The sequence below is a fragment of the Opisthocomus hoazin genome, chromosome Z (genome assembly GCF_030867145.1).
Source record: "Opisthocomus hoazin isolate bOpiHoa1 chromosome Z, bOpiHoa1.hap1, whole genome shotgun sequence".
Taxonomy (NCBI): domain Eukaryota; kingdom Metazoa; phylum Chordata; class Aves; order Opisthocomiformes; family Opisthocomidae; genus Opisthocomus; species Opisthocomus hoazin.
In genome coordinates, this window is record NC_134454.1 from 56,326,495 (window position 1) to 56,331,752 (window position 5,258).

Below are 5,258 nucleotides of genomic sequence, written 5' to 3' on the forward strand. Positions count from 1 at the left end.
CAGGCCAAAGTTATGGGGCAACAAACAGGAAATTACAACTGAAGCAGTCATAATCTTGTCAATGTAGAAACTGACAGCTATCATAGAACACAACTATTGAGTGGCTTGGGTTTGAAGGGACCTTTAGAGATCATCTAGTCCAATCCCTCTGCCATGGGCAGGGATATCTTTCACTAGACCAGATTGCTTAGAGGTCTCTCCAACCTGACATTGAACACATCCAATGATGAGGCATCCACAACTTCTCCAGACAACCTGTTGCAGTGTCTTAGCACTCTTGCTCTAAAAAAAGTCTTCCTTATAGCCAGTTTAAATGTACCCTATTTCAGTTTAAAATAGTTGTCTCTTGTCCTATCACAACAGACCTTGGTAAAAAGTCTTGCTCCATCATTCTTATAAGCCCTCTTTATACAGAGAAATGTCACAACAGGGTCTCCCTGAAGCCTTCCTTCTCCAGGCTGAACAGCTCCAACTCTCTCAGCCTGTCCTCATAGGAGAGCTGTTCCAGCCCTCAGAACAGTTTTGTGGCCCTCCTATGGACCTGCTCCAACAGCTCCATGTCCTTCCTGTGCTGGGGCTCCAGAGCTGGATGCAGGACTCCAGGTGGGGTCTCACCAGAGCAGAGCAGAGGGGCAGAATCACATCCCTTGACCTGCTGGCCATGCTTCTTCTGATGCAGCCTGGGAGATAGTTGACTTACTGGGCTGTGTGCGCATTGCCAGCTCATGTCCAATTTTTCATCTATCAATATTCTCAAGTCTTCCTACGTCTTATGTGTCTTTGACATCCCATATTGTTTTTTGATATGGATAACTCTTCATATGAAGAGAAATCTGAAGATGATCACTAACAAACAAGTACTATTTAGCATGAAAAATAGAAAATCAGTCACAGAGAAAAGTAGTTTTGTCTGCTAAAGCTCTTTAATATCCGCTGAGCCCATTCCTCCTTTTTTTAAAGAAAATTAGAGAATTATTACTGTGGATATCCTTTCACAATATTGTTACTTGCATTATTAGAGCATCTGGGAGTTCCAAGATATGAAATATATTTTCAGTGAGGATATTACTGTGTAAACATGAGCAAGAATAGTTTAGAGTCCAAATTAGAGGGCAATATTAGGAATTCTCTTCCTGGTCCTGTGGTGCATCTGGTATCTTGTTCTTCAGGTATGTTATAGAAACATTATTTGTTCTCTAATACTGTCAATCTGGATATACTTCGGAGGAAGATGGCAATAATATAAGGTAGGAATCCTTCACTCCTTCAAGCAGTGAAACCGCAGATTGAGCACTATGAAAAATATTTCCACCCGATGTTTAAAGCGAGTCCTACTTCAGATAGTCACTACTGCTAGGCTCTATATTTCTCAGCAGCTTGCCTTGTGTGCTGCCAAGAAACTTGAAAAACTGATGTCCACACTACTAGAACACTTAGGCACTCTTGCTTCCACTGCTTTAGCCTTTTTTCCTTTTGTGGTGGAGCCACATCAGTGTTTTTCTGCAGGTAGTACTGCATGTGCTGGATTTGAAAGCAGGAAATTTCCTACGGCATATTGTACTAGAGAAGTATAGCAATATGTGAAAAACCCTTGCAGATCTGCAGTTGATGATAAAGCAATATGTGATGTTTCATCTAGGTTTCCAACAGTGTTCAGCAAGTGTTCAGTCCCCCATCACAGCTTGCTCGATAAGGCAACTTAGGGTACACACGGATGTCATTTGCATTTCTGCTGCATTGATTCATTCCTAACCTCTGCGGTCTCTCCACATCAAATTTATAACAAACACTTTCAAAATTACTGTAGGCAACTCTGAAGTAAATTACTGATATACACACTTCACATCTTAAAAATAAGACTAGCCTTAGAGGGCTAGTATTCCTGCTGCTTCCTTTTGATAAAATGACTCATTTGCATAGTGCAAAATTTTTTATTACTGAAAGCATTATAGTTTTTCTGCTATCGTGTTGTGAACCTCTTAACCATATGCTATTTGGATATACAGGTAACTCACTGAAGTGCACTAACATTCTAATCATAAATGTATTTCTTAGTACATTTTGCTTATCTATAAAAGCAAAACAATCTAATTCCTCAGAAAGCCTCAGTCTGAATAAATCCTTATAAAACTCTCTCCAGGAAGGAGAAATAATGGAACATGCATGAGGATTTTTGGCTTTTTTTAGTATTCATTTTTATCTTCTGTGTGTAAGACAGTTGTGTGTTATGAATCAGTGCACAAACTTGAATAATTTTTTATGTCACACATTTCATAATTGCATTTTTTTGTGGTTAAACAAATGCACTATAATTCAGAGGAATAATTAAAGAATTACAGTACATTAAAATAGCGGGGCCTGTCAACCACACAAATTGAAAAATCCCCAAGAAAATTCTGAGCTCCAAGTTTTCTAGTATCTTTAATATGCCCCTCAGAGCATCTGACACTGTAGCACTGTATCAGATACACATTACCCCACTAGCCAGAGATCCAATGATAGATATTTCAGATCGGCTGCAATGCCTGAGCATAACAGAATGACTTTTAACAACCTCTGTGATGCTCTAGACTGCCTTGTGTTCCCTGTGCATAACACAATGCCCCTCTTCTCAGTACCAACAAACTTTATTCCTACTAAAATAAATATTACCCCTGAGCTCACCAGATGATATTTAGATCTGGATGTATCATATTTTGGCTCAGCTGTTGAATTTGTATCTTCATAAAACTGCAAGTTCTGAAGGACTGGAATCATGTTTAGCTCTGTGACTGCACAGCACTTGACATTGTTTGGATTGGTTAGTTAATTAAATAGTAGTCAAAACAATCAAAGTAAGTGAAAGTGTAAGTGAAGCTTCTAAAGTTACTCAGTAAAAGATTTACCAGTTTTAGCAATGACTTAATCCCTTAACTTTAGCAAGTACAGTCACAAGACTGTGTGCAGAACAATACCTTTTTCATCAGCCGTAAAAAAGCTGTAATTTCTTCCACAATTAATAATTAAAGAGAAAAAAATATATGACAAATTAAACAGTTTTTTCTATAGTTTGATGTCTTGCCAGACAAAACTACTGATCTTCTTTGTGTGATTTGGTTTTCCTTTCATCTTGATGAATGAAAACAGGCAATTTCAATTTGTTTTCTACTTTTTATTCTTCAACACAATGCTGAAAAATTATGTTGTCTGCAGTAAAGCAAATACCAGAAAATGTTTTTATAAAAATATTTAGTTCACTTATTTCTATTTATCTTTGATTATAATAGAAAATATACTAAGATGACTACAATTTTGCCTGATGTTATTAAAAAAAAATAAACCAGATATGGCTTAGAGGAGCACTGAATTATGAAACTGAACTTTCAGAGACAAAGTTCTGATAGCAGTAGTCCTATAGCATCAAACTGTGAGAGAGCTAAAATACAGCTTTGTGATTCATGCAGTTCTCTCTCAAAGAAAAAGGAAGATGTAGAGCACTAATTTGTGAAAGCAAACTTTTAAAATTATAAACTAAAGAAAAAGATTTATAATCACTACTGTTTCCACAGTTAGAACAGCATTTAATGGTTTTATAATATTGCCATATTGGATACATTAGCTATGTTAAGAGATATTAAATATCTTGGCTTCACTGAAGTCAATGTATGTTTAGAAATACATGTTTCTTTGCTAGCTCTTGTGCTCTCAAAATTTCATGCTACAAGAGACTTAAAGAGGGTATACACTGGCTTAAAGACTCTTTTCTACCAGATCAGAGTACAAATATAGAGACATAGATAGCTACATCACTTTTATAAAAATGCCTCAGAACATAATGTTACAAACTGAGAGACAAGAATATATTTTACTCTTCTTATGACCAAGGACGAGTTACAGTCCAAATCGGTTTAGGCTCCGAACATTCAGCAAGCACTCTGAAATTGAAAGAAAATCAGACAGAACTCGTGCTAAGAACTTTTCAGAAATTATCCTTAGTGCCTCACTTAAACTTCCATTGAAACCAATGAAAATATTTCATCAAACAGCTCATAATTGTTCTGTATTGATTTACAATTCATTCAAACAATACTTTTTCGGGAAAGCTTGAAGCTGCAAATGAAGGGCTATTTATTTCCTGTGGTAAATACAATAAATTGGATGATTAGTTGCAATACACTCAAAAAAAAAAAAAAAAAAGTAATTTCATCTCCTAGAAACTAACTTGATACCCGTGAAAGGACCTCAGGAAGTTCTAAAAACGTAAGATTGCTGATTTCCTCTCATTCATCTAATTCGAACTAAAGTTTCTCCTCTTAAAATAAAAGGGAGTAAACCTGGCATCATAAAGCTCCACATTCTCCTGAGTTTTAGACCCAAATGCTTTTTTTCCCCACGTAATTATGCTCAGAACAAAGTTACGGTAATTGTGATTCAAGAAAAAGAAGAGTAACAAAAGAGAAGCAAGCCATGAAAGCAACCCAACCATTACAGAACAGGGACTGTATTTCCAAGACAGTTACATTATGTGATTTTGTGAACATGAGAGAGAAGGAAGAGCTGCCTGATGAAAAAACACAACAATGTCAGAAACCCACAGTGTCACTATTATCTTCTTTCAGATCTTTTAATGTCTGAGTTCGCAGATACCGTTACTCTGTGTTTGTTTTTTCTCATTTACCCTTGTTAATTTAAAAAAGATAAGAGAATGTTCCAAAAAAAACTTGTCAGACAAGCTGTTGTAGGAATGCATGGCCTAAATCCAGCTCCTCTGATTGTCCAAGGATTAACTCTTCAGTCAGAAAGTAAAGAACCTCCAACCTTGCCAAACGGAACAACTCCGTTCTGCCTTGCAGAAAAGACTCGTGCTCTCTGAATCACCCTACCTGCACAACTCTCAGCTTGCTTCCTCAATGGAAGCTGCAGGCAAAGTCCAGTTTAATGGGTCTATCACATTACAAAGCTGTAGGATTTCCATATTTTTTTAATAGATAAATTTTTATATTGGTGTAGCTATTTTATACCAAAAGTTTTCAAATTTTGCGAACAGGACCACTGTAACATAGCTACTTTGGGAATCTGCAGCAGTAATGCATAGGAGGAAACATTATGGCAAGGGTTCAAAAGGAAATGTCCACCTTCAGAAAAGTCCTCTGAAATCTGTGCAGTCCAGTCTGAGCAGGGTGATCCTCAATATTCCAGATTTTTGGGAGGCACTATACATAGTAAATTTTTTTAATTGCTTTGGACTAAACCCTACCTTTTTCTTCGAAAAATATTGT